This window comes from Cydia splendana, chromosome 21 (genome assembly GCF_910591565.1).
Source record: "Cydia splendana chromosome 21, ilCydSple1.2, whole genome shotgun sequence".
Taxonomy (NCBI): domain Eukaryota; kingdom Metazoa; phylum Arthropoda; class Insecta; order Lepidoptera; family Tortricidae; genus Cydia; species Cydia splendana.
The window spans coordinates 9,242,623-9,258,437 of NC_085980.1; the positions used below are offsets into that span (position 1 = coordinate 9,242,623).

At 38.5% G+C, this 15,815-nt stretch overlaps 1 long non-coding RNA gene across 1 annotated transcript in view; it reads left to right on the forward strand.

The window, feature by feature from the left end:
• LOC134801190 (uncharacterized) overlaps positions 1-15,815 on the forward strand; it is a 438,628-nt gene that overhangs the window by 40,042 nt on the left and 382,771 nt on the right. The gene's annotated exons all lie outside the window — the stretch shown is intronic.

The window sequence follows — 15,815 nt, forward strand, 5'->3', positions numbered from 1 at the left end:
TAATTTACTTTCTATACATCCCGTTTGCACTAATATGCGAGTGCGAGCGAGATGTATAGAAAGTAAATTACGTTCTCGACGGCGTTTATGTCAGTGACAAACTGATGGTAACCGTACAGGTTACGACGAAGAAGAAGATACTGTAAACGGACTTACTGGACACGGTGTACATGTTGTGTTTGTTAATTTTCACTGTTCGTTGAGTAGTGATTGATGAATATGATAGTGATTGTGTAATACTTTGGTGTTTATTGACGTTTAATGTTAATATGATACTATACTAGTACATACCGTAAAAGTACAAAACTACGAGTACTACTACTAATTAACAGAAAGTGTATTAAAATTTGTAACTAACTAGTAGGGTGGTTCACGTTTGTATGGGAAAAAATCAAACTCTAGCTAGAAGAAGCGGCACCCCCTCATTTTGTTACACTTGTTATGTTGACAAATTACGCCAAGTTTTGTAATCTTATCTCAACTACAAGGGGGTGCTCAAACACTTTGAAATTTTTCAAAGTTGTATGAAATCCAAAAAACTCAAGTTATTATTTTTTAGATGTTTATGTAGTAGTAGTAGTAGTAGTAATCACTTTATTGTACACAACACAGGTTTACAAAAATAAATTACAGTAATGGAAGTACAAAGGCGAACTTATCCCTATAAGGGATCTCTTCCAGCTAACCTTCGATTAGATGAGAGGAAAACTCCAGTCAGGTCAGATAGACAAACTTACGGGATGTACAGTAATATTTAGAAAAAGTAAACTAACTAAGTAGTAGTTTTTACATTATTTGAAAGTGTGATTTAAAAGTTATTAAGTAAAAAAACATTTTTATTTTTATTTTATGATTTTTTAGGAGAAATTAAAAAAATCTTAATACTTTTGAAAAATTATAAATAATAATGTTTTTCTACTTCAAAACTTATAAATCACATGTGCAAATAGTGTGAAACCAGATACTTAAATAAAATTCTAAATAATATTTTTTTTATATCAATTTTTTTAACAAGCAGATACGTCTGCGAGCGATATTCCAAAGATAAGAGCGATATTCGATATTGTGGAGGATGCGGGTTCAAGTCCTGCCGGAAGCGTAAATTTTTCCATTTTTTCCTTTAATATAAAATTTGGAATATTTTTTTTTTTGGATTTCATACAACTTTAAAAAAATTTCAAAGTGGTTGAGCACCCCCTTGTAGTCGAGATAAAACAACGAAACTTGGTGTATTTTATCAGCATAATAAGATTAATAAGTGTAACAAAATAGGGGGGTGCCCCGTAGGAAAAAAAAAAGTTTTTTGTACCACCCTACTAACTAGTAGTCGCAAATAGGTACAATTTTCGAAGAAAGTGTGTCTGTGACTTTTTTCATGTTACATATTTCGCTTTTACTGAACTGTGACGCGGTGGGCAAAGTTATGTTAAATGGCAAAGTTTTACACTTTTACGCGGTATTATATTCTGCTGTAAGTGTTAATTCACTGTTCGTTGAGATGTGATTGATGATTATGTGATACTGTGGAATACTTTGGTGTTTCTTGACAATCTTGACGTTTAATGTTAATCTTATTCCATATTTGTAATGGTAAATATTTTTATGAAAAGTTTTGGCTTAATTTGCAAGCTTACTATAATTTAGGCGTATGTATGAGAGCAGTGTGGCCTGAGTGTGGCTACCACCAGTTTGGCACTAACATAGACGCTATCGAGAACGTCACTTACTTTCTATGCATCTCGCTCGTACTCGCATATTAGTGCGAGCGAGATGTATAGAAAGTAAATTACGTAGACGTTAGCGTATATGTCAGTATTGACATTATCATTGACTCATGGTACGGGTACAAGTTAAAATAATTAAAAATGACAACTCGAATAAAATTGGTTAAGTACACAGTGTAATTCGATTTATTATTCGTTTTTTTTTATAATTATCGTTCGTTGCTTGTTCTAAATTGACATAATTATATAATTAAGTATAATTTTTAAAGATGCAACGGATAGTTGGTTGGCTGGATACCGGATACCGGATATTCGGCCTGCCCATCGGCCGAATATTCGGTATCCGCCGTCGAATATTCAACCGGCGGAACTATACCTAAATTTCAGTTTTTCAGGTGCGCATTGTGCAGATTTTGACCTGTTCCGCAGTGAACGTTCGCGCGGACTCATTTCTAGTTTCGAAATGAGTGCGCGTGCATGTCTGTGGAATATTTAAATTGTTTTAAAATAATAACGAGTACGATTATGACCGTGACTGTTCTTAAATCCAATTTTGTTTACTCCAAAATCAAGCAATGTTACTATCCGGTATCCGGCCGGATAGTAACCGAATATCCGGTGCATCTCTAATAATTTTGAAGGATTTATTATAATGATCTCTATTCATAGGTATACCTACCTAACTATCTTTTTAATAAAAAAATGTTTTAGATTTACGGCGTAATTCGGGAAATGAATTAGAGATTCACTAGATATGAAATAGTAAAGATATGTGACGTTCCACGGCATAAGGCACCTTATGGCGGTTGGCGCATACGCTATTATAAACGCCGCTCCAGTATTAATATTTGAATAATTATTGCGGCCGCCATAAGGTACCTTTTGCCGTGGAACGTCACATATCTTTACTATTACATATCTAGTGAATCTCTAATTCATTTCCCGAATCGCACCGTTAAGTATTTTTGTACAATGTTATAAGATAGGTAGATAAGATTATTGTTACATTCATAATTATATTTGCAAGAATATCTTAGAGCCCTAATAATAAAAAAGTACTTACGGAACCTTATGCTCTTTTTGTACCCAGCGCGTAATACCTATGACCCATACTTTTACCCAGAGATTACTAATAATTGATAAGAAACTAACAGTAGGAATTTATTAATATAAATTACTAAAAGACATAAACAGGAATATAAAACTAAAACTAACTACAATTAAATTACCTAAAACTAAAAATTAAAAATACCTATCAAAATTTGGTGCCCTCGGGAGGGTGCCCAACACGCAGGCAGCGTTCCCGCGCTGGATTGCGATGGAAATTCTCTGCGCGAGAAAGCTGCCCGCGCGGGGGTCGCCCGTTGCCTCCCTCAGCCGTTTCCCGAGCGCCTTATGGAGCATCTGTGCACCTCTGCTCCACGAACCAAGCGTCTCGACGCCAAATGCGACGAATTCGTATTGAGCGCCGAGACAGCTGTATTTAGCTACCTTTTGACGCTCCCGAGTGTCCGCCACCGCGCCAGCACGCCTGCTGGTCGATGGGACGTAGGACGCCGCTACCGTGTCAGCGCAAGTGGCGTCCCATACCAACGCACGAGATTCATTAATTGTACAATTTGTACATATAAATAAATATAATAAATATTATATGGAATTATTACAGAAATCTAGACAAGCGGCAGCGTGTCAAGCCAAGTTCAAGCAAAGGAACTGGCTAGCAAGCGCCGAGTGTAATATTACAAGAACCACTTGGTGCCACTTTTGACCCTTCTATAACTCAAAACATCTTTAACGTAAACACATAAAACTACGTGTGTTTATTTATATCCATAAGGACATATAGAAGCCCAAATTTCATGAAGCTAGCTCAAACGGCTTACATATTGTAAATAGTTTTAAGACCTTTTTGTAAACCCACTATTGACAAATAAATGATCATTCATTCATTCATTAACGGTTATAAAGATATGAAGGTCAAAAAGTCGTAAATTTTGGCACTGACTGACTGACATATAGTACCTAAACCTAACCTACTTCCAGATGACCTAGAAGGATGAAATTTGGAATCCAGCTCGGTTATTGTATGTAAGCGTAGGAAAAAATCTAAAAATAAAAAAAAGTTAAAAAATAGGGGGGGTCCCCATACAAAAAAAAAAACATTTTTTATTGTGACTGTGACCGACATATAAGTACCTAAACCTAACCTACTTCCAGATGACGTAGAAGGATGAAATTTTGAATCCAGCTTGGTAATTGTGTGTAAGCGTAGGAAAAAACCTAAAAATAAAATAAAGTTAAAAAATAGGAGGGGGGGGTCCCCATACAAAAAAATATTTTTTAATTGTATTGTTGGAACCGTTACAAGCAGATATTTGAAACTATCCCAATATATGTATTATATTTGCTATATAAAGAAATATAAAAATAAAGTTAAGTCAAAAAAAAAGTGGTGTCCCCATACAAAAAACTTGTAATACGCGCTAAACAACCGGCCAACGGTGTGTCGTCGGCGGCGCGCGGCACCACATAATTATACAAAGAACAGAAGTAAAAACCATGCAGCAGAAACACAAGAAAAAACATTAAATCTCAATACCTGCCTAGTTTTCGTTACAAAAAGTATTGATATCCCACCAAAAACATAAATGTAAAAAAGGAGAGCCAAGTTCAATACAAAAATTATGCTTGGCTGGGGGTTCGCCGCAAAAAGAATGGAGATCTAAATGAGTGCCAAGTCCTATGCAAAATCCAAATACATAATTATGTATTTATAGGAACAAAATAACATTATAAACAAGTATTAAACTCTATTTCTTTGCTTTCTTGGATACCTATAACAATTGATGCTATTTAAAAAAAATTGAGATCTTAAAGTAGGTTAGATTCGAATCGGAATCAGATCACATAACTAAAAGTCGAATTGGCCCTATTGTCTAAAGGTGTTTAGTATTCCACCTTAATACTGCTATACTGATTTACTTGAGGTAGCGAGGCTAATGGCCGGCGACACAGCAAAAAGAGTCTGAAAAATAATAGCTGACAGTGTCAGTGGCACCGTAAAATCGCGAAAGAAATGATCTCTGAATTCGCAAGAAATACAGTAAAACAGTGCGTGTAAATAACGAGGAAGCAGCAATCCACCCGCAGAGGCCTCTGCCAGCTGCAGACCACAAAACCTACGGTAAGCGCGTTTGCCCTATTGTATGTCAGTATAGTGTTACTAGGTACTTACAGCAACTACAGTCCACACCCTTGGCTTTACGCCACAAAAGGGAAATGGCAAAAGCATCGCTTATTTTCGCTTAGATTCGCGTAGGCCTCACAAAATCCGAAGTGAAGCAATAGGTACCTTAATTGGCGTAGGTTGGGAAGCGTTTCTATTTATAGGGACTTTGTAAAGCAAAGAAACAAGAGGCAACCGTGACCCTTCACACGTCTGAGATAGGGTTGTCACTCGCTTTGAATTTGGATAAAAAATAATAATACACGTCGGCGGCAAACAAGCAGTCACCGTAGCCAATGGACGCCTGCAACACGAGAGATATTGGTTATCTACGTGGAAAATGTAACACCAATGGCGGATGGGAATTATTTGTATGAAAACTGAAAACACCTATTCCCAGAGACAAATGGGAATACACCATGAATCTAGTATTAAACTGGACTGGGCATGAGTGGTGGGGATAACCGACAGAACGGGATAGTCTTACGTATCTTTCAGTAGGAGTAGCAGAGAAAGCGCTATTATTGTTTGTCCTTATCACAGTCTCACATATTTTTTGTTCCCCACCATTTTTTTAGTATGGATAATGGTGGGCAACAAATAAATTCGACCAATCACAGTGTCGCATTTGCGTATGTTTTGTCCCTCACGGAGGCACGCGTATACCACTTCTATACGATCCTACCTTCTATGGAATACACCCAGAGCGAAGCAGTAAGTTTATTTGGCCAACGTATTTTTTATACGGTAGGTACATAGGTACCTACTCGTACCTAATAATAAGATTGATAAGTAATCAACAAGTTTTTAAGCTGAATTAGAATAAAATGAATGTTAATGAAATAAATAGTTAGTAGTGCTAATTGACACAATTCGGCACGGATGAATAACATCGAATCGAATCGACACAGTCGCCATCAGATATATCGGAGCGGCCAAGGTGCCCAAAAATATCTGAACACGCACTCTATTAGCGCCTTGACAATATTAGAGGTGTGTTCAGATATTTGTGAGCATCTTGGCCGCTCCGATATATCTGATGGCGGCTGTAAGTACATTGCAAGAAAATGTTCAGTTTATTCCTTTAGCGAGCCATAGCAAAAAGGCGAGGAAAAAAGGTTTATTTCATTTTTTATTCATGTATTATTGCCCAAGTGGCAGCCCTAACCGGATGCGGGTCAAGAGGCGCTCGTGTGGAGCCGCGGATGCAAGTGACATCTTTCCATCTTGCCCCCACATCTATGTACCTAAGTATACCCTAGCTAGAGGGTAGGGAGACCTAGTATAACAACTTGACTGAAAAGTAGAAGTCGACAATTCATCTTTGAGTTTTTTATTCGACTGTAGGGAGGGTGGTTTTAGCAGTAAGTATATATAAAGATATAGAGTATAGGGTAGATAAACTAAAAGGCTAGAACTACGACCCTACCTGTAGACCCTACCCCTAAGTGTAGGTCATGTAGGTCACTTCTAAAATCAGCTTAATGAGGTTGGCCGGTCGAAGTATTTAGCAGATGGCGCCAGCATAGCTTGCCCTGTCAATCCCTAGGGAAAATATTGACACAATTCTAGATTTGTGTCAATATTTTGTTTTTTTAAGGCCCTGGATGACAGCTTTTTAAGCCAAATCTCACAGAAAAAGGGCCAAGCTATAATGGCGCCATCTATGCAAACCTTTGACAGTTGCCAACCCCATCCCTATCCCTATAACGCGCTGTGCTCCGATTTCACGACCAATAGGTAGGTATTGTAGATATGTATAATTTCGATTACGGCCTTACTGTATATCAGGGTTTCTTAAACTGGGGTCCACGGACCCCTTAGGGGCCCGTAGTATGTTTATCAGGGGTCCGCAGTAGAAATCTTTAAATAAACTTGACGAAACCTAAGGGCAATGAAACCTTATTTTTACTAAAGTATTTTTTGACCGGCGTCCGTGGAATTGTTTCAATAGGGGATATTACTGCAATGTTCTGCCGCTAGAGTGCAGCACTACCAACTCAGTAAATTCATAGACTAACTTATACATAGGTACTGTGAAGGTACTGTGCCTTAAACTGTTTTTTGATAAGTTTTCTCAGAAAATAAAATATGACATTGATGCATCAAGGCGGTTTGTTAACAAGGGCCTACCGGTAAACGCGAAAATCGAAATTTAGTTATCTGCCCCTTTATCGCTCGAATATGCAAGAGTGATAGAGAGATTAGATAACGAAATTTCGATTTTCTTGTTTCGCGGTAGGCCATGTGATTGACGTGACGTGTGATGTGTCAATGTGGTTTGTTTACTGTATGTGCCACAAAGGTGCCACCTACGCGGAGCTTTGCCTAATATTCCCTATTGTGAAAATGGTCCGTGACTGCAAAAAGTTTAAGAAACCCTGCTGTAGGTATATGTAAGCATAATATACGAGAAGGTGGAAGTATGTAGGTATACCAATAAAATTGCAATTTCAATTTATATACAAGGGACGCACCACGGGGTCGGATCCACGGGTTAAAATAAGGGCCAAGTCAACGCATAATTCTTGGAATCGACGTACCTTATGGCTCCTCTACACGATGGGCCAACGCCGGCCATTCTAAGGGACGCATTTATGCGTTAGAGGGAGCAAGTGATATTGCTATCTCATTCTACCGCATGGCTGCGTCCCTTGGAGTGGCCGGCGTTGGCCCATCCTGTAGTCCTGTGGGCGCAGCACGGTTCCATTTTTATCGTCTATCACTTTGCGCGTCCCTTTCGCACTTACATACTTGTTAGAACGTGACAGGCATGGTGACAAGGGATAAAAACGCGACCGTGCTACGCCGCCTGGAGCCTTTACGCACACCTTCAAGAGTAGGTATAATTCGAATTGCTTACCAAGCATTGGCGACTTGAAAGTTGTATGAGAAATACAATCTATACATATAATAAAGCTGAAGAGGGTCGAAAGTCTGTACATGGAAGATATTCGAAAAAAATTTGGCTGGGGATACTTAGAATCGATAACAGAACACGTTCCAACAGTTTTTAGAATTTTTGTCTGTTTAGGGGTCATCCATTAATTACGTCACACGAATTTCTAGGTTTTTTGACCCCTCCCCCCCCCCTTGTCACATTTGGTCACATTTGGCAAACCCCTCCCCCCTAGTGTGACGTCACATTTTTTCTACGAAATCGCCAAATCGAATTAAGTAAGTATAAGTAAAATATTTTTGACGATATAAATATTAGTAATTTTATAACCCAAAACTGCTTAGGAAAGAAAATTAAAAGAATAAAAACGATTATCGTTTTAAAAACTTGTTATTTAAATGTACAGCGAATAAAATAATCAAAAAAAAAATTCGGTTACTGATGAAGTTAAAGTGACGTCACAAAGTTTGTGTCTCCCCCCTCCCCCATGTCACAATATGTCACATTTTCTGGACCCCCTCCCTCCCCCTAAACGTGTGACGTAATTAATGGATGACCCCTTATCTGTTTATCTGTTTGTCTGTTTATTTGAACGCGCATCACGTGAAAACGGCTGAACGGATTTTGATGAAAACTTTACTCATCTGTCGAGAAAATCCCCGGCCAGGTTATAGGCTATAAAAATTCAACCCCTAAAAGGGGGGGTAGCCACAACACTCGATTGACTTAAGTTTGCCCCTGAATCTTATGGCGCTACTTAGGAAAGAGAGGCAAACTTTTTCGCGCCTGGTTGGGACTAAAAGTAAAAATGTACAACTGTCTATCAAATTGCGTTTTTTATATCGAAAAATTTTCGCGCTCGCTTCGCTCGCGTTTTCAATTACATTCTGAGATATGATAAAGGTAATATTCGTGTGGCAACTGCAGCAGCATTACGAGTACTCTGTTGCAACGTTACTGCTGCAGCACTGTCAATTTTCGTGATAAAATGATGTGACTGATTTCCATACTAAAAGTAAAAAAGTACAACTGTCTATCAAATTGCGTTTTTATATCGAAAAATTTTCGCGCTCGCTTCGCTCGCGTTTTCAATAACTTTCTAAGACATGATAAAGGTGATATTCGGGTGGCAACTGCAGCAGCATTACTCTGTTGCAACGTTACTGCTGCAGCACTGTCAATTTTCGTGATAACATGACGTGACTGATTTCCATACTAAAAGTAAGAGACTTGCTTTCGGGCTTGCGGCCAGCCGATTTTATCGACATATGTTACCGATTTTATAGCGAATTTTGCTCTCTTGCACGGCAGATTTGTCGGCCAAGGCGAGTTGCTCCTTAGCCGCGATCCTGATGAGACCTAACTGTCTCACTGTGTCTGTGTGTGTAACTGTCTGTTAGGTCTCAGGGGCCCCGTGAAAGCCGAAAACTAAAAGCATCCTATCAAGTAGCGCTTTCGAGTGAAGCCAAAGAGCGAGCAGTAGAAGAGTCGTGATTACATGCATAGATTCAATTTCAAGCCACTCTTTTGCAGTTCGGCGTGAGGTCTTATGCGAGGCCTTCTGCCTTACGGCAAAGTTGATCTTCTGCCTTAATTACACTTGGGCGTGGATCCAAATCCAAGCTTTCCTCTTTCGCAGCTGGGCCTTCTGCCTTGCTCACATTTCGCCAATTCAATTCACTTGGTCAATTCCAAGCTTTGCTTTCTTGCATCTTTTCTGTATGAAAACAACCTCGCTGAGACCCTTAAATATCGAGCCCTATGCGAAGCTAGGCTGATAGAAAACTGTCCCATCCCTTCTCTGTTTGAAATCCTGGATTCGCGCCTGGTTGGGACTAAAAGTAAAAATGTACAATTGCATTTTTTATATCGAAAAATTTTCGCGCTCGCTTCGCTCGCATTTTGAATTACATTCTAAGATATGCTAAAGGTGATATTCGGGTGGCAACTGCAGCAGCATTACGAGTACTCTGTTGAAACGTTACTGCTGCAGCACTGTCAATTTTCGTGATAACATGACGTGACTGATTTCCATACTAAAAGTAAACATGTACAACTGTCTATCAAATTGCGTTTTTATATCGAAAAATTTTCGCGCTCGCTTCGCTCGCGTTTTCAATAACATTCTTAGTTATCATAAAGGTGATATTCGGGTGGCGACTGCAGCAGCATTACTCTGTTGCAACGTGACTGCTGCAGGACTGTCAATTTTCGTGATAAAATGATATGACTGATTTCCATACTAAAAGTAAAAATGTACAACTGTCTATCAAATTGCGTTTTTATATCGAAAAATTTTTCGTTTTCAATAACATTCTAAAAGTTATGATAAAGGTGATATTCGGGTGGCGACTCACTGCAGCATTACTCTGTTGCAACGTGACAACGTGACTGCTGCAGGACTGTCAATTTTCGTGATAAAATGATGTGACTGATTTCCATACTCAGCTGTAATGCGGCAATGAACGTCACTCAATTTACCAAAAAAATTCAATATAATCTTGATGACCCTAGGGAGAGGGGGCACCATGGTCTAGAAATGCTTAGGGCATCAAAATATCTTAATCCGGCACTGGTCGTTTGCGGAGTCAAACGACTTGGGACTCGCATTTTATACGTATTACCATGCCTTTCCGAAAAAAATCGAATGATTCGCGAAAGTCTCGCAACGCATTGAGGTTACAAGGGGCACGTGGTCTTCCTCAGGAGTCTAGGAAGAAGACCACGGTGAGTGGCGCTCTAACCAGACAGGCCGCTTTGCTTTCGCTCGCGCGCCTATACCTTACTGTATCGTCCGATATACACCTACTACTCTGTCGTTTAAATCACGTGTAAAATTTGAATAATTGCGAAAAAAACTATTGATTATGGAGTGTAGTTTTATTTAGTGGTACCTAATTGTAAAATATTTTATCTGGACTACAGTCCTCTAGCATATCCATCTGTCTACTTTATTTCAAGTTCCGCCTCCAGGGGAGAGGGAGAGAAACAAAACAGACCGAATTCCACGCGGGCGGAGCCGCGGGCACAGCTAGTATCTAAATATGTATCAAAAAGTGTCCGTCACAAAACCATAAATAGGTGGCGCCACAATACCTAGAATATTCGATATAAAATTTCAAATCATTGACAGCGCACTTCACTCCGTCAATAACGCCTAGGTTCTTAGCTACTCTAGCGCTACTCTGGAGAGATTTGGAACTATTATTTATAGCTGACAGCTGGACACTTTTGCAACAGTTCTGCCATATGTAAGGGATTGTCGTCCTTCCTCTACCGTCCATAAGTTGAATGGGTGGGTAGAATGTAGTTGATGAGGCGTTGTTTGCGTTTTGAGTAGAATCGTAAAGCCCGCAACACATTTTGCTGCAGGTATGTAGGCAATAGGAATATTACGCAAAACTCTACGTAGGGGTCGCCACTACCACTATCCATCATAATCTGGGGGTCTACCGCGTAACAAGAAAATCGAAATTTCGTTATCTTACCTCTCTATCACTCTTGCATGGGTACGAGCGATAAAAAGGCAGATAACAAAATTTCCATTTTCGCGTTTCCCGATAGAGCCGGTAAACCGCCTTATTGCACAGTATGCATAAGTTACTCTATGGTTTACTAGCTAGCAAAGACATATGTAACTTCGTATAAGATGAATAAAGTCTAAGGAAAAAACGTGCCTCGGAAATCAAGAAAAAGTCATTCTCTGATAGATGGCGCACACACCTTTAGCCTATGCTCGGCTAGATGGCGTGACGACACCGTTTCATATTTAACAATTTTAACAAATAGATATCAGTGAATGAACATGGGTCAAATTGATATAAAAATAATAAAATAATTTATCCATATATATACATTTTTTTGATAATTTTATACGTTTTCATTTTGAGTTTTAGTCGTGTGTCGATAGATGGGAGTAAATTTACTGTGACTACAAAACTTACTATGACAGGACCCCTCTATACTATCTATTCTCTTTGCTAGCTAGCTTAGTGCTGCACTCTGGCGGCAGAACATTGCAGTAATACCCCCTGACTCGCCTACGCTCTGCACGTGTAGAAAACGCAGAAGCGTACGTAAAGCGTAGCGTACTGCGTAGGTGAATAAAATATTGCTCAGGTTTACGAGCTATTTTAGTGCACGCTTTTTCATAATTGCATGAATTATGCAGCAACTTAATACTTACCCTACCGATATAGTGGACCACGGAACCACAAAACAGGGTTAAGATTGTTTATACATATTACATTGTCTATCGTGCCAATTCGAGTTTTAAAAGCACACGCCGAAAAAATAAACTAATACCTCCGGAACCAATCTTAGAAATGTACAAAAAAGGCACGTACTTCAGAGCAATACAGATTTACAATAAATTGCCCAACACAATAAGAAAAGAGAAATTAAACCCCTAAGATATCAAATCTAAAATCACTTCTTATAAGGAAAGCATACAAGAATTTATGGAAGATAGCTCTACCTACTTAATTTGATAAGTTAATTATAAGTAAGTATAAAATACATACTAACTTTGATCTCCCTCATAGGTAAAGTATAATTTTGTAAAATGTAGTAGGTATAACCCAAGTCGCAAAAGTCTAGCTGTGGCTAAAAAATCTATATGTTCCTACCTAAAGGCAATGTGTAAAAACAAAAAAACCGGGCAAGTGCGAGTCGGACTCGCGCACGAAGGGTTCCGTACCATAATGCAAAAAAAAAACGAAAAAAAAAGCAAAACAAAAAACGGTCACCCATCCAAGTACTGACCACTCCCGACGTTGCTTAACTTTGGTCAAAAATCACGTTTGTTGTATGGGAGCCCCATTTAAATCTTTATTTTATTCTGTTTTTAGTATTTGTTGTTATAGCGGCAACAGAAATACATCATCTGTGAAAATTTCAACTGTCCAGCTATCACGGTTCGTGAGATACAGCCTGGTGACAGACAGACGGACGGACGGACGGACGGACGGACGGACGGAAGGACGGACGGACGGACGGACAGCGAAGTCTTAGTAATAGGGTCCCGTTTTACCCTTTGGGTACGGAACCCTAAAAAATGGTATACTACCATACAAAGTAGTCCTACTTACCTAGCTATAAGAATTCTTGCTATAAGTACCCTTTATAGGGTGCCATGTGATTCTGTTTTTATTGTACCAACTATGTACCTATATGTACCTACCATGGTTCGCAATAAACGATTTCTAATTTCTAATTCGCGCGATCTGTACGGATATAATGGTCGTTCTTGTCTACGTGACAGCGTGATAAAACGGTGTCCGTCACTTTCTATCCTACGGTGTTAAAAAGTGACAGTTATTTTATCACGTGGTTAACGATGGATAAAGCCATCCATAATACGCTGGCAGATTCCGATGCGATACTGATCCGTCAGTGTCAAAAGTGAAATTTCTTTCAAACATTCACGATTTTTACACATTATTAAATTGTAGAATGCTGGTGGCGTAGGTGGCCTAGCGGTAAATCCGGACTCCGGAGGTCACGAGTTCAAACCCCGGCTCGTACCAATGAGATTTTCGGAACTTATGTACGAAATATCATTTGATATTTACCAGTTGCTTTTCGGTGAAGGAAAACATAGCGCTAAATTATTTTTTTGTCGTAAACTTATTTCTCCTTTTTTTTCTATATTAGCAATTATGGTGACACGTTTGGTTCCATATAAAATATTATTGTATCGCTTCAAATTGGAGAAACTAAGGTGTTTCCCATGCATTTGTAATTTACCCTAATTTCCATATCAAATTATAATTCCTGTCATTCAGCCATAACCACCAAGCCACAAAATCAACTCACAGGCCTAATTACAAAATAACCACAACCTAATTAGTAATTACCACATGAAAAGCTAAGGAGCAGCATTCAGCCATTTCTCCGAAAAGCCGCGAATGCATTCTGCGCCAAGGGGCTTTATTATAACCACATACCTAGCTAAAAGATTCAGCTAACCAATTTAAATGCGCTCTCCAGGCGTTAAAGATGTCCATATAACAGTTATACTGGTTAATATGAGCTTTGGAATCATACAGGTTCGGTAAGCGTTAGCAATATTCTGTCTGCAGTACGAACCAGCCATTAGGTAGTAGCTGCTAGCTCGTTGCGTCGTCCGGACGTCTGTGCGCGACCTTATAACAAAGGTTTAAGTACAGTTTTGAGTTTCGAATGACAGTGTTGTGAAGTGTAGTGATGTGAAAATTAGTTGTGTCTGGGAGTTTTGTGGTAAGCTTTTTTTTTAATTATTATTAGTGAATTTGATATCAGAGTTTAAATTAAGTAGAAACTTTTAATCAGAAATATTAAGTAAGTGTAAATACATTATTTTGTATAGGTACGGGACGTTTTTTGATTTCTGATAATAGGTTGAATTTTGAACACAGTTTTTTTTTGTATAACGAAACTATGATTTTCATCGAGCGATGATTACAAAAATTTAAATATCAACGTGCAAAGTTCAATAAAAAATTTTATTTGTATTTATTATGCCAGCATTTAATAATTATGATTCAATTTAGTTAAACAGGTACCTAGGTATATTTTTTGAATTCGGATAATTATTTTAAACAATTTTTTTATCAAGCAGAAACATCTGCGAGCGATACTATAAACATTCAAATTAAAGAAAAAATGGAAAAATGTACACCTCCGACAGGACACGAACCTGCGACAATTGGAACAGACCAACGACCACCATTGACCATTGGATCCGTGGCTCAGTTGTCAGAAGCGATTGGCCAGTGTTTCAATGGTCGCAGGTTCGAGTCCTGCCGGAAGTGTAGATTTTTCCTTTAATTAAAAAAAATCGAATAACTTCGTCACTATATGTATGACAAAATTTTACACACATAAAAAAGTCTTCATCGGCATCTAGGTACCTATGTATTGTTATGATACGTTTTTTTTCATGCGCAATATTTAAATGTAAGATATATTATATTATAGTCAACAGCAATAATATTACATCAAAAGAGCCTGAAAAATACATGAAATACTCTTACGACCTCTTACAAATAAGATTGACCTACAATATAGTACACTGTGCAACGAGAGAGGGTAAACGAAATTTTGTAAACGAGGTCTTATAATTCCCGACAGCCGCAGCTCCCATATTTGGAGGATATGAACTCCCTATATACCTGTCAATAAATTATGGCCCCTAGATTACGAGGTCTGCTCATAACCCTGAATCAGTTGATTGATATGCAGGCAGGGTCACTATCGATTACCTTAGTCTAACCTGCGGGCCTAGAAAAGATGAGATTTGTTGATAAAAAAACCGGCCAAGTGCGAGTCGGACTCGCACGAAGGGTTCCGTACCATTACCAAAGGGCGGCCGATGGATGCAATGTGGTGACGAAAGCAGAAGATGGATAAGACTTTTTATAAAATTCGAGTAATATTTTTTTTAATTTAAAATGTATAATGCACGGTGATAAAACTCCAAATAATGTTGATATAATACTTTACGAATATAATTATAATTGTCATCTTTCCTCTACAAGTGGATATGATATATGATAGTGAATTATAAATGGAATGGACTGAAAATATGTAATATAGAAAAAATATGTTTACCTATAGGTATGTTAAGAAATCGATACTTTGAACAGTAAAATTTTTGCAACTAAAAGTATGTTCTCTCATTTTAAACCCATTGTAATCATATCCATATTACGTATATCGTGTGACACTATTTTGATGTATTTTGCATCCGTCAGCCGCCCATTAACCATTACGCAAAAAACAGCAATAAAATCACGTTTGTTGTATGGGGGCCCCACTTAAATATTTGTTATATTTTGTTTTTAGTATTTGTTGTTATAGCGGCAACAGAAATACACCAATCTGTGAAAATGTCAACTGCCTAGCTATTACGGTTCATGAGATACAGCCTGGTGACAGGCAGACGGGCGGACAGACGGACAGCGGAGTCTTATAGCCGGAGAGC